A 27233-nucleotide genomic window follows, 5' to 3' on the forward strand; every position below is an offset into this window, starting at 1 on the left:
TTTTTCCTTAATGATTCTTGGGTATTTTTTTTTCCCACCTCCATTCAGACTCAAACTAACCAAACGTCCATTTCTTTATAGACGTTTTCTCTCTCTATTCATTGAAGTTTACGGCCTCACTTTTCCTCCTATTTCCGCTACGCCACTCTCTCTCTCTCTCTCTCTCTCTCTCTCTCTCTCTCTCTCTCTCTCTCTGAAACTGTATTAATTTTAATTCCTCAAAAAAAGTTTGTCCCAATACCTTTCCCTCAATTGTTCCTTCCCTCCTTTCCGTCCTTTCCTCCCCTTCCCTCCCTCCCCTTTCCCCTTCTCTCCCACATTCCCCGGCTGCCTTACGCTCCCTCCCTCCCTCCCTCCCTCTCTCTCCCTCCATTCATCCATCCATCGTTCCATCTGCACATGCATTCTAAAAAATTCCTCCCTCCTCCTCCTCCTCCTCCTGTTCCTCCAAATTTTACGGTAAGGATTATATATATTTACTGCTGGGAAGGAAGCGTCTCAATCATTTTATTACCATCCCGTTATTGGGCGGAGGAGGGGGGGGGGGGCATAATGGAGGGGTTATGTTGGAGAGTTATGGAGAAGCTATGGGAGAGGAGAAGATAAAAATATGGGACGACGGCGGAGAGAAAGGGGTTATGGAGGGAAAGAGGAAGGAATGTATGGGTTCATGAGGAGAGGGAGGGAGGGAAAGAGGAAAGAATGGGAGGGGGAAGGAGGTGATGGGGGAGGGAACAGGGAAGCATGGACGAGCAGGCAACGGAAAATCGGATGACTTGTGATGAAGCTGACGACACACACACACACACACACATACACACACACACACACACATACACATACACACACACACACACACATAGACAGACTAACAGACAAACACCGACAATAGACAGACCCTTTTTATGTCCTTGATTCAGAGTGCAGCCGAGAATTGATAACACACACACACACACACACACACACACACACACACACACACACACACACACACACACACAGCATCAGTACAATCTTTCTATGTTTCTCTTCTTAATTCATCTTTATTCATCAGTATTTTAATTAGTTTCATGTCATTTCTCTTCCCGTCTCTTCCCTAACAGCTAAAATTTTCTCCTTCCCATTCTCTCTTCATTTCGGTATCTGTCTATCTATCTATCTATCTATCTATTTGGCTGTCTATCTATCTATCAACGTAAAAGACCTAAGCATTTGTAAAGTAGTTGATGCCTTCTGATTTTGTGTCATTACCATCAGGACAATTTTACTTTAGTGGGTCACTCGTTTGGGGACACCTGGGAACGAATTATAAGGTACGTCAACATTTATAGAGAAAAAAACAACAAAAAAAAATAGATCGGAAAATAAAAGAAGAAAACGTAGCTGAAAGAAAAAAAAAAGATGATGGCAAAAGGAAAAAAAATAAAGGAAACAATGGAAAATAGAGATGAAAAAGAAGAAGGAAAAAATAAGGCTCGTTAATTATTACATCAAAATTAATAGACAAGAAAACGAACAGAAGAAAAAAAAAGTCAGAAAATAAAAGAAAACGTGACTAAAAGAAAAAATATAGAAAAAGGAGAAAAAAAAACTGGAAAGGAAAAAAAAACGATAATTAAAAAAGTGAAAGAAGAAAAAAAAATAAGGCTCGTTAAGATAGTAGTGTTCTCGTATACAGATTAATAGTTTAGAAAGGGTGTTGTTTTTTGCTTTTGTTGTTGTTGTTGTTGTTGTTGTTGCTGTTGTTATTGATGTTGTTGATGTTGTTGTTGTTGCTGTTGTTGTTGTTGTTGTTGTTGTTGTTGTTGATGATGTTGCTGTTGTTGTTGTTGTTGCTGTTGTTGTTGATGTTGTTGCTGTTGTTGTTGATGTTGTTGCTGTTGTTGTTGATGTTGTTGCTGTTGTTGTTGATGATGTTGCTGTTGTTGTTATTGATGTTGTTGATGTTGTTGTTGTTGTTGTTGTTGTTGTTGTTGTTGATGTTGTTGATGTTGTTGTTGTTGTTGTTGTTGTTGTTGTTGTTGTTGTTGTTGATGATGTTGCTGTTATTGTTGTTGTTGTTGTTGCTGTTGTTGTTGTTATTGATGTTGTTGATGTTGTAGTTGTTGTTGTTGCATTTTCTTATATAATCTGTATCAGTAAGGAAAAAAAAAGTTAATTATTATGAAAGTTTCGCTGAGGAAGAAAAATGAGAAGCCAAATTCCACTCATGAAAAAAAAAAAAAAATCACGAGATAATTATACTTCCCAACGACCACCGGAGATCATGACTTCGAAAATATAATTAACCCATAATCACCTCCTCCTCCTCCTCCTCCTCCTCCTCCTCCTCCTCCTCCTCCTCCTCACACTAACCCTTCAACCATGGCTCATCTCATTCTCCTACTAATGTTTTCTCTTCCCTTCCCTTCTTCATGGATCCTCTCTTCCACATGATCACTTATCCTCCTCCTCCTCCTCCTCCTCCTCCTCCTCCTTCTCCTCCTCCTCACACTAACCCTTCAACCATGCCTCATCTCATTCTCCTACTAATGTTTTCTCTCTTATACCTCTTTATTATTCCTCTCTTCCATATGATCACTTTTCCTCCTCCTCCTCCTCCTCCTCCTCCTCCTCCTCGTATCTTATTTCCCCTACCAAACCTGTTTCCTCTCCTACTAATGAATGAAATGATGAGAAGGTAACGAGGGAGAAGAATGGATGGGGGAATGAGGTGACGAGGAGGTGGGTAGGTGGGTAGGAAGTGTAAGTAGGTGGGTAAGTAGATGAATGGAAGGGCGTGGGTAGATGAACAGAGGGTAGGTCAGGTAAGTAGTTTAGGTGGGTAGGTGGGCAGGGGGGTGTATTCTGTGTCCCTTAACTAAAACATCTCGGTGCGTGCGGGCGTGTGGGCGCGTGCTTCAGCCTGGTGTTAGGTTACGTGGGTTGCCTGTGGTCATGACGGGCGCGTGACAGGCGAGCGGGGGGAGAGGCAGGGGCAGCATGTTAAGGTTTACAGAGGGGAGTGGGAGGTGACAGGGAGATGGGGAGATTGCTTGCTGTCGAGTGATTGTTGAAGATTACCTCCCATGCTATTGATTTGCCTTCACTCCTCCTCCTCCTCCTCCTCCTCCTCCTGGAAAGGGTTGCATGGGTCTGGTTACCGCTAGTGTCTGTCTACCTGTCCACTACTCTGACAGTGCCCCGGGAAAAGGAAGAGGAATTAAAGAGGAAGAGGAAGAGGAGGAGGAGGAGGAGGAGAGAAGCAGAATAGCAAATACAAGCGAAGGAAAACATAGACCAAGAAAAAAAAATAAGAGGACGAGGAGTAAAAAAAATAAGAGGACGAGGAGTAAAAAAAATATATAACTATTTCTATAGGTCAAAGACGGGATCAATCGGGTTCTAATGAGTGTTTCTTTGGGCTCATGCTACTGAGGAAGGGTCAAACTACCACCAGGGTCATAAAACTACTCCAGGAAATGCCCTCAACTCATACGAAAGCCTTGTCAAATCTGTGAACTTGGACGACGAAATATTTCAAAATACGACCCATTGCTATGATGCCTCAGATGTTGGGTTGAATAAGACTTTCATGCATGACAACTGAGACCTGAGGAAAGACCGGTCAGTGTAAACATAAGCCTTTACTTCTTCTCCTACTGCTTGGCGTTAGTTAAAGAAGACTTTTTCTCCTTCAAGCACAGAGGTTCTTAAACTTTTTACTAACTTGTCCCTCTAAGAATGGGTACTTCCTTCCACGCCCCCTTTACATATATAGATAAAATGCACTCCCAGGTCTATTAACAATGGTGGGCCTAACTACACAATAAAAAATAAATATAATCAAGGCGGTAATATTCCATTTTTTTCATAAACTCAATATTAACCCCACTCTTACGATATTAACAAATACTCCAACAACAAAAATTCCAACTTTTCCTCCAGGGTTCGCGCCCCCCTTGGAGGTTAATAACGCCCCACTAGGGAAGCACCCCCCCTCCACCCCATGTTTAAGAACCACTGTGAATCTAGCATGAGGGCCAAAAACATAAAGGACTAGAATTAATATAAATCTACACTACTTTTTCTGATACTGTTATACCTTTTCTGCCACGATCTGAGGGAAGGTAATACAAGCACTAACTCTAGACTGCTCCTGATGCTGCTGGAGGGAGAGACAAACACACAATTTCCGCTTCTTTCCGATCCATCCCCTCCCCGACTTTCCCATTCCAGTCTGGCCCCCCATATTCCCATTCCAGTCATCCCATATCCAGCTCATCAATGCTAACCCAGCCCAGCAACACCCTGCACATTTCCTCCCATTCCCGCCCATCCCCATACAGTTTTTCCCTATTCCAGCCCATCCCAGAGCATTCCCAACCATTTTTCGCACCTGTCCTTCCTGCCCGCTCCACACATTTCCTCCTATTCCTGCCCGCTCCATACATTTCCTCTTCATCCCCCGCCTAACATATTCCTAAACGATATGTACATGGTCCATTCCCATATCCACCCATACCAACCCATTCTATTCCCGCCCATTATATTCTCACCCCATTCAGCTACGTTCATGCCCTCCCCCGCCCCACCCCGTACATTCCCTTTCATTCCTACCCCGCCCCGTTCATTCACAACCATTCCATACTCACCCCAATCTATTCACGCCCCTCCAAGCCCCGCCCCGCCCCACCCATTCCCAGGCTCTATCCCGTTCATCCCCAACCTATCCATACCCACCCAAACCAACCCATTCACGCCCCGCCCCGCCCCGCCCCGCCAAACGCACCAGGCCCCAGCAGTTGCAGCGGGCGTGTGTGCGGGTCGCCAACGGTCCCTTGTTTTTGCCTGCCCCGCCCCGCCCCGGCCGCTGCTGTTATGCATCATTCATGGCTGGTTCATTATGCCGCCATTGCCCTTTGTACCATGTGTGTGCTGTGCTGTAACCTCCTGATGATGACGATGATGGTGGTGGTGGTGGTGATGGTGGTGATGTTCCTCCGTTACCATCTCATCCTATCACCACTGTTTGCAAGGGAGAGAATAACGCCTCTTTCCCTCACCCATTCCTCGCTCCCTCCCTCCAACCCTCACTCACTCACTGACCGTCATGCAAGGTTCCAGGACTGACCGCATGATGGGAAATGACTCACAAGCATTCACCATCATCCACTTGCCCCCCCTCATTTTTTTTTTTTTTTACAGCAAAGGAGACAGCACAAGGGCACACAAAAAAGGAAACAATAATAAATAAAAAAAAGACCGCTATTTGCTGTTCCTGCTCATGAGACTCCGATGCCCCCCACCCCCCCCTCAGGTTCCCCATCCAATTGTTCATGCCCTAATACCCGCCACTGGTCTGAACTTAGAATATGCCCTAGTAACCTTCTATGTGGAATCAGAATGCCCATGAGCTCCACCTGCCTAGTCCCTCCACCCTACTCAGCCCCCCCCATTGATAGATACCTTCCTACGCCAGTGTACGGAAGGGAATCAGGAGGGAAAGTGGAAAGGAAGGAAGGAAAGAGGGAAGGTAAGAGGAGGAGCAGGAGCAGGTGAAGTAGATTTACCTGTGGGCGGAAAGAAGGAAAGAAGGAAAGAATTGCCAAGGAAAAAAAGAAACAAGAAAGAAAGAAAGAAAGAAAGAAAATGACTACCACCACCACCACTACTTAGGAAAAAGAGGAAAAAGAGCCAATTATTGAAGTGGAAGGAGGAAGAGGAGGAGGAGGAGGAGGAGGAGGAGGAGGACCATTTGAAGCTCGTCTGTGAGTTATATCTATGTTGTCCCCTCCTACCCTTCCCTTTCCTCTCCTACCCTCCCCTTACCCCTCCTACCCTCCCCTTACCCCTCCTACCCTCCCTTTACCTCTCATCCCTTTCTCCTTGCCCTTCTTTTCCCTCCCTTACCTTTCCCGCCCCGCCCTTCCCTTCCCTTCCTCCCCTAACCAGCGGAACTGCAACTCAATATCGGTGAGGAAGAGATGGCTTCGGGAGGGGGCTGAAGGAGGAAGAGGAAGAGGAAGAGGAAGCGGAAGAGGCAAAGGAAGGATAAAAAGATGATGATAAAAATGGAGTTATCAAAATAAGTATGAAGAGAAAACAATACCAAAAAGTATACGAATATGGAAAGTAATAATTAGTTAAGAAAAAAATAATAACAGGCTGAGGAAAAGTAATATTAAGTTAAGGGAAAATATTTACAAGTTGAGGTGATATTTTTTTATCAAGGAAAACCGGAAAAATTAAGATGAGTAAAATTGAAAAAGCCTTGAGGGAAATATATAAAAGGAAAAACGAAGATTAGTGATGTGTGGTAACGATGCCAAGGGTTAAATAAAATACACAGAGCGAAATACAAGAAAAGTAGAAAGGTAGAAACGGTGAGAAAATAAAGGATGAAAGGAAGGAAATAAGAAATGAGAGGAGAGACCAATCAGCCAGGCAACCAGGCAGAGAGACAGTCAACCAGCCGGCCAGTCAGTCAGTCAGTCAGTCAGTTAGTTAGCCAACCAGCCAGTCTGTCAACCATCCAGCCAGTCAGCCAGCCAGCCATTCAGTCAGTCAGTTAGTTAGCCAGCCAGCCACTCAGTCAACCATCCAGTCAACCAACCCAGTCAGCCAGCAGTCAACCAAACACAGACAGAAAAACATACAGAAAAAAAAAATCAAACAAAAATTACAAAACAAACAATACAAGGAAAAAAGAAAAGAAAGTGGAAAGGGAAAAAAGAATAACAAGGAAAAACTGAAAGACTGTCGAAGAAAAAGAAGAGAAGGAAAAAGCGTGAGAGGATGGGAGACCACGAAAGAGAATAAAGGAAGGAAGAAGGAGAGGTGGAAACAGAGACGGAGACCAGAAAAGAGGAGACAGAGAAACACACAAAAAAAAAACATAGAGAAACAAACAAACACACACAGAGAGATAGACACAGAGGCTCACAAATACACAAAGATACAAAAAGATACAGACAGACAGACTCACAAATAGACAGCTAAATACACAAAGATACAAGAAGATAGACAAACAGACAGACAGAGAGAGAGAGAGAGGGAGAGGGAGACGGTCAGGGATATAGATACAGGGAGTGATAGAATGACTGATGGGGGAAAAAGTCATTGATCAAGGGGATGTGACACGCCTTTTGTCTATGGAGGGGAACCAGAACGCGTCTAAGCTCCTGCAAAAACACTGACATCTGACCCCCTGCCCTGATGACCAATAGCCCCCCCCCCTGCCCCTCTCACCCACCCCCTACACCCCCTCCCCTCACCTCATACCCTCGTACGCTCTCACTATAAATCTCCCCCTTCCCCTTCCCCTCTTGTGTCCCCTGCCCTCCCTACCTCCTGCCCCCCCCTCGACGCCTACCACTGCTATGTCGCGTCTCGTCGTCATTAATTGAGTGACCGGTCTGACCAGTGAGTGAGTGAGTGTGAGTGATTGAGTTCCCAGGCGCTGTTTCGTTCCCCTTGTCAACTGCCCTCACTACCCCTTTCCCCCCATTCACCTCTTTCCCCTCCCCTCCCCTCCCCATCCTCTCCCCTCTCTCTCTCTCTCTCTCTCACCTTCGTGATGCAAGCCAACCAGTCAGTCGGTCAGTCAGTCAGTCAGTCACCCTTATCCTCCCCTCCCCTCCTCCTGCCTCCTTCTCTCCCTCCCTCCCTTTCCAAATCTTCAATCAGTCATTCACTCCCTCCCTCCCTCCCTTCCTTCCATCAGTCACTCCCTCACTCCCCTTCTTGGCTCCCCCCACCCCCCAACAAGCCCAGAATCACCCCTTTCCGTTTCCCCTCTTCACACACACACACACACACACACACACACACACACACACACACACACACACACACACACACACACGGTGCCTGACCCACCCAAAAACGTTACGCTATGCATTCGCTCGCACTTTCAAGTTCCAAAGGGGAGATTAACTTAAGTGTCTCACCCCACCCCCCTTCTCCCCTTACTCCCCTCCCTTCTTCCTTGTCTTCGGGGAGAGGAGGAGGAGGAGGAGGAGGAGGTCATGCAAATATCTCCCCCTAACTGCATGACGAGGGTAGTAAAGCGAAGGCGAGGGGAGGAAGGAGAGGGGTAGGGGAAGGGAATGCATGGGAGGGGAGTGTGTGAAGGGATTAAGCAGAGGAGGGAGTGCATGATTGCTTACTCAAAGGCGAATGTCAGGCGTTAAATAAAGATGGCTGCATGGGACGGGAGGAGGAGGAGGAGGAGGAGGAGGAGGAGGAGGAGGAGGAGGAGAGAAGAATGAGGCGATAACGCATGACCCCCTCTCGAACGACCATCATGCAAACTCAATACCCTCTTCCCTAATTCCCCTCTCAGTGCATGACTATTACATCGTGAGTGGGTATGAATGCATGATCCGTATTAATGTGTCCGTCTGGCGAGCGGATGACGTGCGGACACCCGACAGCGCGGCCCTCTTAGCGGAACACTGGCGACTCCGGCAGGACAGAGTGCGGGGCGCCCTGCATTAGCGACGCTCACATGGCACACGGCGGAGGCGAATGACGGGGGGTGGGGGGGAAAGGGGAGGAAGAGAGGGAGTATGTAGATATGTATGTATGTGCGTGTGGGGAGGAGGGGGTAGGGAAGATATGCTAAGGAAGGTGGGTCGTGTGGTTGAAAGGGTGTTGGTGGGGGGTTGTGGGAGGGGGAAGGAGGTGAGAGGTGCAGGGGGAAGGTACTGGAGGGGTTAGGTGGAAGATGTGGTAGAGGAGGTGAGGGGGAGGTGAATGGGGAGAATTAGGGGGGGGGGGAGTAGGAAGAGCAAGGGTAAGTGTGGGGAAGACTGAGGGGTAAGGAGTAAGGTTAGGGGAGGTGGCAAGGGGGGTGAGGGAGGGGTGGGTGAAGGGTAAGGGGGGTTGGGGTAAGGGGGGGGGGCAGGGTAAGGGACCACGTGTCTGCCAGGGTTAAAATGCAGGGCCGCGGGACCACCTGAAGGCAACCTGTGACCTGCCCCGCCCCGGATGACAAAGGTTCCCCCCCCTGCACCGCCTCGCCCCGCCCCGCCCCGCCAAGGCTTACAGCGGGAGGAGAAGGGAAGGGCAGGGGGGAAGAGTTGCTTAAGGTCCTCCTCCTCCTCCTTCTAGTTCTTCCTTGCCGCTCTTACATCGCCAAGGGCAAGGCTACGCTGGTGCCCTTGGATTGAAGGAGAAGGGGAGGGGAGGGGAGGGGAGAGGAGGAGGAGGAAAAGAAGGGGAGAAAAAGGAGAGTAAGAGAGAAACAGCGGTAGTCAAATAATTATCTCTCTCTCTCTCTCTCTCTCTCTCTCTCTCTCTCTCTCTCTCTCTCTCTCTCTCTCTCTCTCTCTCTCTCTCTCTCTCTCTCTCTCTCTCTCCCCTTGTCTTCGTTACGCTTTCTCCCTTAACAACTATATAACAGCCTGCTTCCCTGCGTCTGTCCGTGCGTCCGTGCGTCCGTTCATGCGTGCGTGTGTGCGTGCGTGTGTTTGCGTGTCCGCCTCGCTCGCTGTTGCCTGGTTCTTATCCTTATTACCTGCCTCCCCACCACCCCCGTCCCCCCGACCCCCTCTCTCTCTCCCTCCCTTCTTCCCTCTGTCTCCTTCCGCCCCTCCTTCTCCCAGCTTGCAAATTTACCCAAACCGTTATTCTGCCTTTCCCTTGCTCCCCCCTCCTCCTCCTCCTGAGCCCCCACCAAACCTCCTTTCCTTTCCTCTTCTCTCCTCTCTGCTCCTCTTCCCTCCCTCCTTCCTAGCTTCATTTTTCCTCCCTATGAGCTTGTTACCATTCTTGTATTGACCCTTCTTCTTCCTCTCTTTCCTCCTGCCTTCTTCCACTCTTCATGTCGCTGCTCCACATTTCTTCACCCGCCTTCACCGCCTCATCCTCCTCCGACTCAACCTCTTCACGCTGGAAAAAGAGACGACTGCGGGGAGACCTGATACAAGTCTTCAAATACCTGAACTGGAGCAGCAATATCGGTCACTCCAACCTCTTCACGCTACAACCTAACCCGAGGACAAGAAACAACGGTAAAATCATTCAAGCGAAGCGATGCAGTGCAGATATCGGCAGGATTTAATTTTCGAGCAGAGTTGTCCGCCACTGGAACAGCCTTCCTGCAGAAATAGTTAGTGCTGAAACAATGAACTCCTTTTAGCACCGCATTGATCGTCACTATGCTGCGTCGGGAGTGAATTGAATGTATCCACGAGTTAGTAGAATAGGGCTTTAATCCTCTCCGCAACTGATTATATCACAGACAGCAGGCAGTCGGGCAATGAGCCAATAGACTTTCTGCTGCCTGTTCGTCCATGTTTCCGTGTTTCCTCCTCCTCCTCCTCCTCCTCCTCCTCTCCACCACGCGGTACATACACACCATCCTATCAAAAAGAAATACTTCATCTAATCATCTAATCATCTAATCAGTCACCACCACCACCACCACCACCACCGCCACATCCACCTTTGCTACCGCCAGCACCACTAACGAGACTCCACCACCACCTTTAAACCTCCTTGACCACCACCACCACCACCACCATTGCCATCAACACCAACAACAAAAACTACAAGCAAATCACCCTCCCCCCCCCCCTCCCTTCCCTCCACTATTCTCTCCGGTTCTCTCCATTCTTCACACACACACACACACACCTCACCCCTTCTCTCTCTCTCTCTCTCTCTCTCTCTCTCTCTCTCTCTCTCTCTCTCTCTCTCTCTCTCTCTCTCCTCCCCTTACCCTTTTCTTCCTCCTTTCTTCTTTCTTCTTCCTCCTCCCATCCCGTCTTCTAAATCCTACTTCCTTCACCCCCTTCACCTCACAACCCCTTCCTCAACCCCCTTCGCTTACGTCCCATCCTCTGATCCTCTTCCCTTCTATAGTTAACCCTGCCCTTCATTCTCCTTCCCCTTCCAATTCATCCTATCTTCAATCATGCACTCCCCTCCCTCCCCCTTTCTTCTGTTCTCCCCTTTCCTGTCTCCCTTCTCAGTCTTTCCTTCTTTTCTCTCCTCTTTCTGTTCCTTTCTCCCCATGATTTTCCCCTTCCCTCCCCCGTTAGCAAGGTCTTGTCTCCCCTTCCTTATGCTGACTCTCTCCCATATCGCTGTTTTCTCCCCTCACACACAAACACTTGCTTCCCTCTCTTATCACTCTCCCCTCTCCCCAAAATCATCATCACTCTTTCTCTCCTCCCCTTTTTTGCTTAAACTACCCCCCCTATTCACCAAGCGCTTCTTCCTCTTCCTCACCCCTTCTTTTACCTCCCCATCCCTTACCTTGTTCCCTCCCCCTTTGGCTAGCCCCCCATCCCCTCCCCCCCTCCCTCCGTGAAGCTCCCCTCCCCCGATCCCAAGATAAGTGAACAATGGTCTGGGCAAAGGTGTGTGCGTGTGTGTGTGTGTGTGTGTGTGTGTGTGTGTGTGTGTGTGTGTGTGTGTGTGTGTGTGTGTGTGTGTGTGTGTGTGGTTGCATCTCATCTCAAATGCAAAAGTAACCAGTAAAGCCATGAGAGAGAGAGAGAGAGAGAGAGAGATTAATGGTTGGTTGCATGCATGGAAGGAAGAGAAGAAAAAAAAGAGGAAGGAACAGAGGAGAGAGGTACCGAGGTGGGGTGAGGTGAGAGAAAGAAAGGGAGAGATAGAGAGGGAGGAAGGGAGAGAGGGAGAGATGGAGGAAAGAAGTGATGGATGGAGGCACGTCACATAACCGGTAAAGATGAGGAGGAGGTCGCGTGCAATGTCACTCCCCTCATCTTTCCTCCCTTTCCTCCCCTCCCCTTTCCTCCCTTTCCTCCCCTTCCTCTCTCTTTCCTTTCATTCGTGTTTTCCCCTTATGCAACAACCTCCTCCTCCTCCTCCTCCTCCTCCTCCTCCTCCTATCTATATCCTTCCCTCCTATCTCATTTCCCTCCCTTTCTCTCCCCTTATCTCTCCTTCAACGCACTTCCCCTCCCCCTCCCCCCCCTTGCATGGTGTTCCCTTACTCCCTTGCTTGAGAGAGAGAGAGAGAGAGAAAACAGACAGACAGAACTTCCTTATGTGTCTGTATTCTCTCTCTCTCTCTCTCTCTAGGAGTAAAATTCAACTTATCAAGAACCTGTTGAATGTAACTGACCGTGGCTCCCTCCTCCCTCCCTCCCCTCCCCCTCCCTCCTTCCCTTGCCTCCCCCAATTTATCTCCATCCCTCTCCCCTTTCCTTCCTACCTACCTTACCTACCTACCTCTCTATCTCCAGGTGTTGCGAGAGAGAGAGAGAGAGAGAGAGAGAGAGAGAGAGAGAGAGAGAGAGAGAGAGAGAGAGAGAGAGAGAAACCACCACCACCATTACCTCTGACATCACCGTTACTACCACCACCACCACCACCACCACCACCATAACCACCACCACCAACAACAACAACAGCAGCCCTAGCCTCTCCCCCTCCCTCTCCCCTCCCGGCAACACCTGGCCACACTCGTACAGGTAAACCACGTGTGTACAAATCACCGTATTGGGCATGGTGACAGGACATGGCCCCCCCCTCCCCTCCCCTCCCTTCCCCCCTCCCCCTTCCCAATACACACATCTTACTAAAAACTCGTTGCCTGCTTTCAGTCCTTCCCTGTCTTCTTCCTTTCCCTCCTCTCCCTCCCCTTTCTCGTTATGCAGTCAGCCCTTTCCCTCCCTTTCTCTCTCTCCCTCTCTCTCCCTCCTCGTCCTTTTCTTGCCTCCCTCTTTAGATTCTCTTCCTCCTATACCTGAATCAATGTTTGTTACCGCGTGTGAAATTCCTCCTTCCTTAAAAGTTCTCCACGCTGGATAGCAAATAAGATAAACATGTAAATAAATAGAGGTGTTACGTTATATAGAAGTATGCCTATGTGTGTGTGTGTGTGTGTGTGTGTGTGTGTGTGTGTGTGTGTGTGTGTGTGTTTCGGGTGGGTAGGAGTGCCAGCATGCCACGAGGGGGTATGTCACCTTTCCTGGAGGGATGTCGAGGCCTGGCACGAATTATCCTCATTCACATTTTTTCCTCATTCCTTCCATTGCGTCACTCTTTCAACTTTCCTCCACAACCAACCCAGAAGCTATTTGCGACTTCCCTCCTCTGCATAGATACAAAACGGTGTGGTGTTTTCATTATCATCATTATCGTTTTTATTGCGGTTTGTAGTTCATGTATACTGTCTAATGCAGCACTCCGGACTTATTCAAATAGTTCTGGCGTCACGGAACAACCCTGATACGTATATATTATTTTATTATCGCTTGATGGTGATGCGTTGTAACTGTACTTTGATATCTGGCACCACAAAACCTACACAAAAACATGTAACTCTCTCTCTCTCTCTCTCTCTCTCTCTCTCTCTCTCTCTCTCTCTCTCTCTCTCTCTCTCTCTCTCTCTCTCTCTCTCTCTCTCTCTCTCTCACACACACACACACACACACACACACACACACATTCTATTCACCGAACGAGCATAAGTAAGCATAAGTATACAGATATTTAAAAAAAGAAAACATAAACAAATAAGTAACCAAATGAACAAACAAACAAAAACAAAAACCTCGTTCGTCACCTTTATGAAAAAAATACACACAAAAAAAAACACAATCAATCGGTATTGTCATATTTATACATGTACGATACAAGAATACAGCCAGGTAACACTCGCATACCTGTACATTTCACCACCCGTTTTCTCGTATTTCCAGAGGCCGTTTAGAGGTCGGGGGTGGATGGGGGAGGGGGGAGGGAGGGGTCAGTATAAACATAAGGAGAAAAATACTAATACATACAAAAGGTTAAGATGCAGCCGACACAGGCATGCAAGCGATTTCCTTCATTTCTTAATAACTGAAGAACATTTGGAAGACGGATAACGGAGAGGAAATTATGGAGACACGATGGCTGGTATTACAAGACTGTGCCATCTCATATCACCTATTTCTAAAGGTCAAAGAGGGGATCAGTCGGGTTCTAATGAGTGTTTCTTTAGGTTCATGGTACAGAAGAAGGGTCATACTACCACCAGGGTCATAAGACTACTCCTGGAAATGCCCGCAACTCCTACGAAAGCCTTGTCAAATATGTGTTCTTGGGATGCGATATGTCTTGTGATGACTAAATATACACATTGCACACACTCAGATTAAAGGTTAAGGAGGATGGTAACGTGAAGGGAAGATTCACTTGTTTATTAATTTCTTCGTTATTCAAGAACATCTAGAGGGAGGAGTGTAAGTGACGAGGAAAAGACGAAGAAGAAGAAGAAATAGACGAAGATAGTGAGATTAAAAAAAAATGATGAGGATGAATGACAATGTAGCAAGGAAACACGAAGAGAAATATACAGACAAAGAAATAGAAATAGGTGATGAGTTTGAACGTGAGCGATAGAAAGGAAAACACCAAGAAAAACAAATAGACAAAAACAGTAAAATAAAAAAAAGTCGGTGATGAATGAAAATATAAAGAGGGAAACACGAAAGAAAATGCATAAACGAAGTAAGTAAAATATCAGAAGGCGAAGAGGAGGAATGCGAATTTAACGAAGAAAACACGGAGAGAAATATATAGACGAAAAAACAAATAAAAGAAGGTGATGAGAATGAGTAAGAATGTAACAAAGGAAACACGAGGAAAAATTAATAAGAAAAGAAAGTTGAATGAAAAAGGAAAGTAAATGAGAAAGCGATAGAGGAAAAAGTATGGACATAAATCAACATTAATTTCAAGAGAACGCAATTAATAGAGTGTGGTGAGGAGGACATGAGGAAATAAATAAAAATAAATAAAAATAAATAAATAAATAAAATAAAAAAGACATAGTAAAATTAAAAGGTGGTTAGCTAAGAAGATGAAGAGGAAAGAGGAATTAGAGACATCCAAGTAACATCATTTTTTCAAGAGGACGCAGGAGAAAATAAAACCAAGAAAATAAAGACAAAAAAAATGTGATAAAGGAAGAAGAGGAAGAGGAAGGAGGAAGTCAAGAGGAATTACAGACATCCAAGTAACATCATTTTTTCAAGAGGACGCAGAAGAAAATAAAACCAAGAAAATAAAGACAAAGAAAGCAAAATAAAAAAAAAGATGATAAAAGAAGAAGAGGAAGAGGAAGGAGGGAGTCAAGAGGAATTACAGACATCCAAGTAACATAATTTTTTCAAGAGGACGCAGAAGAAAATAAAACGAAGAAAATAAAGACAAAGAAAGCAAAATAAAATAAAAAGATGATAAAAGAAGAAGAGGAAGAGGAAGGAGGAAGTCAAGAGGAATTACAGACATCCAAGTAGCATCATTTTTCAAGAGGACGCAGGAGAAAAAAAAAGAAAAGAAAGACGAAGGTGATAAAGGAAGAAGAGGAAGAGGAAGAGGAAGAGGAAGGAGGAAGTCAAGAGGAATTACAGACATCCAAGTAACATAATTTTTTCAAGAGGACGCAGGAGAAAAAAAAAAAAAAGAAAGACGAAAGTGATAAAGGAAGAAGAAGAAGAGGAAGAGGAAGGAGGAAGGAAAGGTATCTAGGGAACATCATAATTCAAGAGGACACGGAAGACAAAATGCAACTAAGAGGACATGAAGAAAATAAAGAGGAAATAAAGAGGCGTGAGCGTGGCCGGGCTCTTAACACCCTCCTTCACCAACCTTACTTGTTCGGCTGAGCTCATCTTAGCTCGGCTCAGCGCAGCTCGGCTCCCACCTTCAGCGGCCTCTGTCGGGAGATTGAGATAAGTGGAAGGTCACCCACGAGTTACGACAGAACGCACACACACACACACACACACACACACACACACACACACACACACACGCACACACACACACACACACACAGAGGTAGTGCCAGACGGCCATGAGAAAAAATAGTATCGGGGTTTTAAAAGAGAGAGAGAGAGAGAGAGAGAGAGAGAGAGAGAGAGAGAGAAACACACACACACACACACACACACACACACACACACACACACAACAATAATAATAATAATGATAATAATAATAATAATAATAATAACAATAATAATAATAATAATAATAATAATAATAATAATAATAATACACATCAAAATATGAAAAATTAATACAAAAAATGGAGATAGAATAACCGAGTGTGTGTGTGTGTGTGTGTGTGTGTGTGTGTGTGTGTGTGTGTGTGTGTGTGTGAGTGAAGACACCCACACCGCCCCGACACCCTGGATCACCGGAGGACGAGCGGAAATGCCACGCCAGAGTCAACAGGTGGAGGCGGTGCCGAGGTGACGGGCCAGCCAGCGCCTCGGGAAACTAAGGTTGATATTATAAGACCATTTCGCTTCTAACATCAGCTATTTCTAAAGGTCAAAGAGGGGGTCAGTCGGGTTCTAATGAGTGTTTCTTTAGGTTCACGGTACAGAAGAAGACTCACACTACCACCAGGGTCATAAAACTACTCCTGGAAATGCCCACAACTCCTAGGAAAGCCTTGTCAAATATGTGAACTTGGGCGACGAAGTGTTTTAAAATACGACCCATATTCACCACCAACAACAACACACCATCATCGTGTCTTCCCGGCAGGCGAAAGCGGCGGTATACAAGAAGAGCTACCCAATCAACACCAATGCATGGGTGGATATGCATAGTAAGTTTGAAATGTTAAGCTGTTAAACATAGTGGGTGGACAAGATTGACCCCTAAAGTTTAAATAGAGAAAAACAAAAGAAACTCATTGACGAACAGACAGACAGACAGACAGACAGACACACACACACACACACACACACACACACACACACACACACACACACACACACACACACAGACAGGCATACAACCAGACGGACAGGCAGATAGACAGACAGACACAGATACACACACATACACATACACACACACAGACAGGCATGCAACCAGACGCACAGGAAGGCAGACAGACAGACACACAGACAGACAAAGACCAACAACTCCCTGTCAGTCAATTTTCCCAAAGACACGTGCAATAGCGGGGAGATTAATTGATAAACACACACCTCACCCCCCCCCCCGTCAACCCCCCCATTACCTCACCCCCTCACCCCTTCAACCCCGCCACCACCACCACCACCACCAGTATTACCTCCCCATATCCGTGTCTCCTTCCTCTTTCCCTCTTTCCTCCCTTGATTAGTTTACTCTCTCTCTCTCTCTCTCTCTCTCTCTCTCTCTCTCTCTCTCTCTCTCTCTCTCTCTCTCTCTCTCTCTCTCTCTCTCTCTCTCTCTGAACCTGAATTACCGTGGGATGTAAAGAGGTGAAGCTTTCCTCCTCCTCCTCCTCCTCCTCCTCCTCTTCCTCCTCCTCCTCCCCCTCCTCTTCCTCTTCCTCCTCCTCCCTTCGTTTATGTATCTTGTTCCTTACAACTTTTTTTTTATAATTTTCATTCCCATTTTTTTCCAGTTTGAATCTTCTAATAATTTTCTCTTGTCATTGTTATGTTATTATGTATTGTTATCATTGTTGTTGTTGTTGTTGGCATCATTATTATGTTTTTTTTTTTCATGATTCCTCCTCCTCCTCTTCTTCCTCCTCTGTCTCCTCCTCCTCGTCTTTACTCTGCCTCATGACAAGCGCACTCTAAGGATTTTTAAGGAGTTTTACATAACCTTTACAATGCATTCATAACTATCTCTCCCTCCCTACCTCCCCCTCTCTCCCTCTCTCCCTCTCTCTCTCACATAAACCAACACGCACCGATAACATCACCAAGTACAACCTTCCTGATCGTCCCCGTGCTGCCATGCCTCACCTTTACCTGGCCGGCCCGTCACAGCAGCGCCGCTCAGGGGGAGGACGCGTAAATCAGCCCGCCTCTCACCCGCTTCCCGCGCCGCCCCGTGATCTATGGCTCTCCCCCGTGTAGGTAATGGACGTGCCGGGTATGCTATCATGACTAAAAGCTTACCTATTTACCCCCATCATATACACACATCAAACTATCACCCCTACTACTACTACTACTACTACTACTACTACTACTACTACTACTACTACTGATGGTGTTGGGAGAGCAACCGATTTCGTCTCATCCTTTCTGTTATAACATTATCATCATGGCTTTCCCACACACACACACACACACACACACACACACACACACACACACACACACACTCTCTCTCTCTCTCGACACCTGTTTATCTATCTGTCTGTCTGTCTGTCTGTCTGTTTGTCTGTAATTTAACTGTCCGTCTGTCTGTCTGTGTGTCTGTTTGTCTGTCTGTCTGTGTGTCTGTGTGTCTGTCTGTTGTCACTAATAAGGTAATATGAAGCCATACTACTCTATTTATACCACTTCCCACGGAAACAACAACAACAACAACAACAACTACTACTACTACTACTACTACTACTGATGTTACTGTTCCTTTGTGTTACTGGTTTTACTGCCTCGGAACTTTCCCTCAACACCATCACCATCACCACCACCACCACCACTACCACCATCACCACCACTCCGTCTTCCCGTCTAAGGTCAAGAGCTCTACGACGAAGGACAGACAGATGGGATAATAGCTGCTCACTCCTCCTCCTCCTCCTCCTCCTCCTGCTGATGATCTTATGCAACGACCCTCAAGCCAACTCATGGGCGGGGCGGGGCGGGGCGGGGTGTAGTGGGGTGAGAGTTTGAGGACTGGGTTGATATGGGATGTGTTGATGCTTGCTGTTGGGGTGTCTTGGGGGTGGTTAAAAGGGGTGTGGGAAAAGGAAGCTAAGGGGCGGTAGGGGGGCGAGGAGGGGGGGTGGGAAGGTAGGGGTCAACGCAAGGCAGGACTGGAAGGGTCAGAACAGGATGAGCAGGAGGATTTAAATGCAGTAACGTGATGTGATGGGAGGACAAGGGGCGAGGGGCGTTTTGGGGTGGGCAGGGGCGTCAAATCGGGCTGCAGGACAGGTAAGGCAAGGTATGCTAACAATAGGGCCCATGTAGGTCGGTTACATATTACAGGTATGCGTGTATTACCTGGGAACGCCTCACCTGTGTCGCTTACCTGCCTCCCTCTCTCCCCCCTTAACTCCCAGCACTTACCTGTCCTCCCTCTTGCCCTTTCGTTGCATCCAGGTGAGAGGGGATGAAAGGGGAAGGGAAGGAGGGGTGAGGTATGGATGGAGGAAGGAATGAAGAGCTGGGAAGGTGTGAAGGATTAGAGGAAAGGAAAAAGGAAGGAAAAGGGAGAAGAGAAGAATGAAAGGTTGGAGACAGAGAAGGTAAAGAGAGATATAAAGAGGATTGTAGAAGAGATGGAGGAATGGAAGGAGGTGAAGAATGGATGGAGGAAAGAATGTGGAGTCTGGGAAGGTGTGAAGGATTGAAGGAAAGAAGGAAAGAAGGAAAGCAAGGAAAGAAGAGAAGGAATGGAGAGTGGATGGAGATTAAAAAAGAGGAGTGTAGTAGAGATGGATGAAAGGAAGGGGGGTGAAGAATGGATGGAGGAAAGAGTGTGGAGTCTGGGAAGGTGTGAAGGATTGAGGGAAAAAAATAATGAAGGAAAGCAAAGGAAGAAGAGACGAAGGGAGGATCAGAGAGAGAAAGTGGAGAGAAATAAGGAGGATTTTTGAGGAGATGGAGGAAAGGAGGGAGGGTGAAGAGTGGATGGAGGAAGGAAAGTGGAGCTGGGAAGGTGTGAAGAAAGATAAAGAAAAGCAAAAGGAGGAGAAGAGAAGGATTGGAGGAAGAAGATGGGGAGAAAATATTTTACGGAGAGCTGAAGAGTTGGAGGAAGGGAAGAAGAGGTGAAGAAGGGATGGAGGAGGTAGAAGGGAAGTGATGGGAAGGAGCAGAGGAGAGAAGGGAAGGGAAGGGGAAGAAGGGATGGAGGAGGTAGAAGGGAAGTGATGGGAAGGAGCAGATAAAGAAGAGAAGGGAAGGAGAGGGAAAGAAAGGAAAGTAGAAGGGTTGGGATTAATTCTTCCTGTACAAGATGATGATGATGATGATGTTGATGATGATGTTGATGATGTTGATGATGATGGTGATGAAAACAAACCTAATAATACAACCACCACCACCACCATCAACAACAACAACAACAACAACAAAGGAAAACAACAACAACAACAACAACGCTTTTTCTCACATCCCTCCCTTCCACCTCCCTACCCCCTCCTCATATCCCTCTTCCCCCTCACCCCTTAGCACCCCCCTACCCCCCATATTCGTTCTTGTACGCCAAAACAAAAGACTTCATTCCCCCACCTCCCCCCTTCACCCTCTCCTGCCGCCCTCCCCCCCCCCCCTTTTTTCAGGTTGTGTGGTCTCCTGCAATTAACGCGAACGGTCATTGCGAAGGAAGAGGAGGAGGAGGAGGAGGAGGAGGAGGAGGAGGAGGAAGAGGAAGAGGAGGAGGAGGGGGGTGGAGAGGACGAGAAATAATTGAGCGTATGTGCAAAATGCGAGGTATGCCGAGCCTTGGGAGAGAGAGAGAGAGAGAGAGAGAGAGAGAGAGAGGCCAGCGTGTGAATTACTCTAAGTTACTCCTTTGCATCGTAAGGGAGAGGTAACAAGTTCCAGGGAGATTTGTTGCATTGCCTGACCCGTGGGAGAGGGAAAAGGGAGAGGGAGGGAGAACAACTGGGTCAGGAGGAAAATGGGGTAAGTAGGGAGAGGAGGGAAGGGGAGAAGAGAAGGGCAAGAGCAGGCAACGCTAAGTAGAAATAGGGAGTTTAACAGAGAGAGAGAGAGAGGGGGGGGCGGCTGGGGCAGGGGCTGGGAGTAAAAAATTGCACCCCCGAGCGACCCCTGGCAACCCCGCCCAGCAACAACAACAAGGCGCGTAACGTCCTTTTTCTGTTACGTTTCGTCCGCGCAAACACTCGAAGCTTTCCTCCGCCCCTTAAATCTCTCCTTACCTCCTCCCTTTACTTCCCTCCTTCCTCATCGTCCATCTATAGCATGCCTACTTTCTCTCTCGCTCACTCTCTCACTTTCTCACTCTCTCTCTCAGGCCCGCGAACCAATATTAATACGCCGCCGGTAACTTACGAAGGGATTACGATTCGGGCTTTATTTATGGCCACAAATTACAGAGCCGCAGAGGAAAGGGAACTGCATTAAAACCTCAAATTCTTCATGGTGATTACCTACGCCCGAGACCCGAGACACAAGACCAGTCAAGTCCAGCATCCCAGCCCCCTCGGTCCCCCTCCCCGACACCCCCACCGCCCGTCACCCCGCCCGCCCCTCTCCCCGTCTCCCCGCCCGCCCGCCAGCGATACCGAATTCTTTGAGGATAAATTTCGTCGCTGATTAAATCTTATCGGGAGAAAATAACATCATGCTTATCTCGGCCATTTATTCCCTCCTCACGCTGACATTTACACCGTCCCTGGGTGAGCCGCGCGGGAGGGAAGGGTGGCGGCGGCGGCGGCGAACGACGAGACGCAAGTCCTTTCGTTCGCGGTGAACGTCGCGGCCTTGCTCGCCATGCCATTCATTCATTCAAAACTCCCGCCGCCGCAACCATTCCCCCACCCACCCACCCACGCCCCCACGCTCCCACGCCTGCACGCCGCCGCCTGCTCCACTCCCAGCCACCCACGCCTGCACGCCACCGTCTGAACCATTACCACCCGCGCCATAACACCGCCCCATCACACACGGCGACTCATCCCCATCCATGGACCGGAGGGCAGAGGGGGCAGGGTAGGGGCGGGGCCGGGCGAGACGACACAACACCAGCAACACCTCCCTCCGCGCCTTAAAGCCCCTGCCTCGACCGTCCCGCCGCAGGTGCATGCCCCGCTGACAAATACCTGGCAGGGTTTACATTTTTCAACCTGATTTTAAATACCCCGCCGCAGCCGCCCCGCCTCTCGCCCCCTGTCCCACGATGCGATGCCCCGGCTTGACCTTGAGGCGGTGCGGGGCATGAAAGTGCCCAAGATCGGCCTCGGTGGTCAGGAAGACGTAATTGGGCGTCGCGGGTCTCGATAATTACCGGCGAGGCAGCGGCCGGATGCCCGCAGTGGCGCGACGCTGCCGAGGCAACATCCTGAGGGTCACCGCCGCCGCTGACACACTCTGAGCTCAGCACCGTGAGACTCGCCACCCCATCCTTCCTCCAAGACTTGTCCTTAGCCCCCCCCCCCCCCCTCGCCTCGCCCCACAGACCGCAGTCCGCCACGACCACACACGCGCGTCTGCGGCGGGGAAATTAGAAACCTACACGAAGGCAGGGCCGCACTTATCAGCGGAGGGGCGGGAGGAGGTGCCCGACACTAAGTCTAAGTAAAAGGAACCTATGCCCCCCACCTCCTTCCTTCCATCCTGGCGCCCTCAAACACCCACCAGCCTAAGTAAAAGGAACCCATGCCTCGCTCCACTCTTCCATCCTGGTGCCCCAAGACACCCATAAAGTCCAGCATCAGGTACCCATGCGTCTCCTACCCTCCCACCCTTCCATTTCGGTGCCCAAGATACCCATACAGTCCAGGATAATGAACCCATGCACCTCCTCCTTCCACCCTCCTTCGCCCTCCCTTCCAGTGCCCCAAAACATTCACAAACTCTAGTCTAAGGAATCTGTGGGTCTCCTTCACTCCTTCCTCCTGGCGCCCCGGGTCATGATGGGGTGAGACACAGTACTCAGGCTCGTCTTCAGGAGGGGGTATGGGGGTATGGGGGTGACCTGTGACCCGACGTGCCCCAAACCCCAAACAGCAACTCGCGGGGGGGAAGGGGAGGGGGGGGGGTCGATGAGCGCTGCCCCGCCCCGCCCAGACCCGACATAAAATCTAACTTGAAGGCGAGGAGCGTGTCAGGCCGTACTCCATGCAGGGCGAGGCTCAGGCGTGCGTGGGCGGCCAGACGGGCGGGGCGGCTACGGCGGCGGCGGTGGTGGTGGTGAGGGTGACGAGAGGGGTGCCGTCACGAGGGCCAGCATTACGTCCGCGTTTTTTTCTTTTTTTTTCCTTGGTTCCTCTTGTTCCCTCTCTTCCCTAGCCACCCTCCTCCTCCTCCTCCTCCTCCTCGCTCCTTCTTGCTCCTCCTCCTCCTCCTTTTCCTCCCTCACCCCTCACTCTCATAACACTCATTCCCTCTCCTCTTTCTCTCCCTGCGTCCCTCTCCTGACACTCAATCCCTCTTCCCTCCACACACACACACACACACACACACACGCATAAGGTCACACTTCGGGTCACGCAGATCACCCACTGTTCCCATCACACTCCGTTCAGGGTGATTATGTCTAATGTAAGCCGATCACCCATAAAGGTACGAGGAGAGACCGTATCAACATTCTATTCTCCTCTTCTAATCCTCCTCCTCCTCCTCCTCCTCTTCTTTCTTTCCTCCTTCCCACACTGTCCTTTCCTCCGTATCTCTATCTCTCCTTCACCTTTCTCCTCTCTCTCTCTCTCTTCTTCAAGCTATCTCTTCTCACGCCTCTCACCCACCCTTATCCTCACCCACCCGCCACCCCCCGCTCTCCCCCCTCCTATACACCTGAACCACAAGTCCAGGTGACCCGAGGTGTCTCACGCCCAAGACCACAGGTGCGATAATCCCCCGTTGTGGCGCGGCGCTTACGATAACCTGTTGTGGTGAGCGACTCCACCCACCCACCCACCCACCCACTGACGCCTCCACACCCCTACCCCCCCCCCTTCCTCTGCACTCCACTCACCCCCCTATCCACTGACGGCCCCCTACAACCCCCACCCCAGTCCTTTTTCAACTCATCCACCCACCCATCCACTGACGCCTCTACACCCCTACCCCCTCCCCTTCCTCTGCACTCCACTCACCCCCCTATCCACTGACGGTCCCCTACAACCCCCTACAACACCCTCTGATGCCCCACTCCACTCACTCCCACTCCATCTCTCCACCCACCTACATATTGGCACCACCTCGGCATAGCGTCTTCTCATACCCTTCCTCATTCCACTCCACTCCACTCCCTCCCCGATAAATACCACCACCACACCATCCACTAAGTTATACCACACCATCCACCCCCTCCACAACCACCCCACGTCAATCAACACCTTTCCTCCACCCACTCCACATGCACCCCTCCACCAAAACCCCTCTCCTCCTACATCCACTTATCACGCCATCCACAAACATCACCCGTCAATCAACACCCTCCACCCTCCACCATCACCTCCCTCTCCCCCCCTCCACCCATATGCTTAGGGGCGGCGCCTACACCAACACGTCACCCCTACACCCCCACTCACCCCCCCCTCTCCCTCCCACACTCATAGGTCATGTTTGCCCCCGTCTGACCCGCCGCCCACGCCACCCAGCATATATTGGCGTTTGGCTCGCTAACTCGGCCCCTCCCTGGCGGCGTGCGAGGGTTCGGTGTGGAGGAGGAGGAAGCGAGGAGGAGGAGGAAAGGTGTTGTTTGAGTAGAGTCCATTCATAAGTGTGGTGTGGGTTGAGGCGTATCGTAGATGTGGTGTGGAACATGAGGATAGGGGGAAGATAGGATAGGGGGGAAGAGAAGGGTAAGAAGATGGGTTAAAAGGAACTATAGAGAGAGATAAAGAGCAAATAATATGCGGGATGGGAAGGGAGAGGTTGCGTAGGTGTGCTGTGCTGTGGTGTACGATATAGCATAGAGGGAAGAATGTAAGGAATAGGAGGGAAAGGAAAAGCAAGAAGATGGGTTAAAAGGAACTATAGAGAGATATAAAGAGCAAATAATATGCGGGATGGGAAGGGAGAGGTGTCGTGGGTGTGCTGTGCTGTAAGATAGAGCATGGAGGCAAGATTATTAGGGAGAAAATGGACGGGAAGAGGAAGACGAATGGAAGGGAACTATAGAAAGATGAAGGGAAAAGAGAATGAAGAACAGACATACGGACACACAAGGATATAAGGAGGCTACAAGAGAGCAGATGGCCTCCCCCAGCTCCTAGGATGGGTGATTTGCCTCAACCTCAGGAGCAGCGAGTAGCGGGCTTTTTTATATATTAGTGTTTCCTTTTTTTGTGTGTCCTTGAGCTGTCTCCTTCGTCATAAAATAATACTCCCTCAGTTTCTTCCACTCCTCCACCAGCCTATTTCTGAACAATTCTTGCCTATTTCCTTCCTGAACCTGAATGTACACAGCTTATACCCGTTACTGCACGTTCGCATATCAGCTTTTAAATATAAGTACTTCATCTAAATCACCGTTGTTAATATCATTGATCCATTTGAGCACACCAATTAAATCTTCATGCAGTCTACGTCTTTCCAAATAATGTAGGTTTTATTATTTGGGGGAATGGCAGGGGGATGGGGGGGGGGGGGGATTTTAGGGAGAGAAGGGAAGGGAAAAGGAAGAAGATGGATGGAAAAGGAGCATAGAAAGGTGGAGGGAAAAGAGAATGAGGGAGGGGAACAAGGAGGAAAAGGAGGCGAGGTGAGGGGGAGAATGTAAGGGAGGGAAGGGAAGGAAAAGGAAGAAGATGGAGGAAAAAGAACGATAGAAAGGCGGAGGGAAACAAGGAGGAAAAGTGGGCGTGGTGTGGCGTGGCGTGGTGAGACAAGGTGAACACGAAACACGCACACGCCAGACCCAACTCACCTGCCCTGACCCCCGCAGGTGTAAGGGTGAAGGGAACAGGTGAGGGACACGTGAGGGGCAGGTGTTATTGCAGGTTACGGCCGGCGCCCCCCTGAGCCTCCCTCCCTGGCTGGTTGTGGATGTGATTTATGACCACGACAAAAAATGCACCGTGGAGAGAAAGAGGTCAAGAGGTCGAAGGTCAGCGTTACCGGTGATGCAAGTGTTCGTCCCTGGGTCTTCGCGGCCTTATCATTTTCATCATTGTTATTGTTATTATTAAGATGGGGGTAACTTATAACAACAACAAAAAGAAGCACCGTTAAAAAAAAGTGTTATATATCAAGTCTTAAAAGTGTGCATATTGGTCGCGTTTGGTTCCTCGTCGTTTTATCATTTCCGTAATCACTGTTATTGTTATTATCCTCAAGACTGGTGTGGCTTATGAACATATAAACATAAGAACATAAGGGGTCGTATCACAGGACATCGCAGCCCAAGAACACATATTTGACAAGGCTTTCGTAGGAGTTGTGGGCATTTCCAGGGGTAGTTTTATGACCCTGGTGGTAATGTGAGTCTTTTTCTGTACCATTAACCTGAAGAAACACTCATTAGAACCCGACTGACCCCCTCTTTGACCTTTAGAAATAGGTGATGTAAGAAGCGAGTATCTTATATACCAACCAAGAAGTCTGCAAGAGGCCCTTAAGCTTTATACATGGAAGCTCCTGTAAACCTAACCCCACCTAACCTCACCATCCGTCAACTTATCAAACTTTTCTTGCATGTATCTACCGTATTGGCGCTCACAACATGACCGCCAAAGCTGTTCCACTCATCCGCCACTCTATTATTAAACTGGTTCTTGCCTATGTCTTTGTTGAATCTGAATCTATCTAACTTAAACATATTGCTACGTCCCCTACTCGGCTCTCCTACCATCAAAACATTAGTATATCACTTTTGTTATAGCCCTTCATCCGTTTATATACGTCGATCAAGTCTCCACAGCACCCTTCGCCTTTCTAGTAAATGCAGATATATTTGTTCAAGTCGATCGATATACTTATTTTACTTGACACTGAACATTGGGGGGAGATCTATATTTAGCTGGAAGAAAGAGTAATAAATATCAATACCGTCTCATTTTGCATCGTCTCAAGGATTTCTTTGTGTATGAGTGAGTGAGTGAGTGAGTGAGTAACTGAAAGGAGTCACACACACGCCTTCTCCACCACCTGACGGGGTTAAAGATTGTAGTTATGAGTGCATGAGTGAGTGAGTGAATGAGTGAGTGAGTGAATGAGTGAGTAACTGAAAGAATGAATGCTTGAGTCACACACGCCTTCTCCACCACCTGACGGGGTTAAAGATTGTAGTTATGAGTGCATGAGTGAGTGAGTGAATGAGTGAGTGAATGAGTGAGTGAGTGAATGAGTGAGTGAGTGAAAGAATGAATGCTTGAGTCACACACGCCTTCTCCTCCACCTGACGGGGTTAAAGATTGTAGTTATGAGTGCATGAGTGAGTGAGTGAATGAGTGAGTGAGTGAAAGAATGAATGCTTGGGTCACACACGCCTTCTCCACCACCTGACGGGGTTAAAGATTGTAGTTATGAGTGCATGAGTGAGTGAGTGAATGAGTGAATGAGTGAGTGAGTGAAAGAATGAATGCTTGAGTCACACACGCCTTCTCCTCCACCTGACGGGGTTAAAGATTGTAGTTAAGAGTGCATGAGTGAGTGAGTATGTGAGTA

General features: G+C 48.5%; 1 long non-coding RNA gene across 1 annotated transcript in view; it reads right to left on the minus strand.

Moving 5' to 3' along the window:
* LOC126987599 (uncharacterized) overlaps positions 1-27233 on the minus strand; it is a 364593-nt gene that overhangs the window by 315523 nt on the left and 21837 nt on the right. The window contains exon 2 of the long non-coding RNA XR_007741044.1: positions 15609-15670. This is a non-coding gene — a long non-coding RNA (uncharacterized LOC126987599). The remainder of the gene's footprint in view (positions 1-15608; positions 15671-27233) is intronic.

This window comes from Eriocheir sinensis, chromosome 65 (assembly GCF_024679095.1).
Source record: "Eriocheir sinensis breed Jianghai 21 chromosome 65, ASM2467909v1, whole genome shotgun sequence".
In the NCBI taxonomy this organism is placed as follows: domain Eukaryota; kingdom Metazoa; phylum Arthropoda; class Malacostraca; order Decapoda; family Varunidae; genus Eriocheir; species Eriocheir sinensis.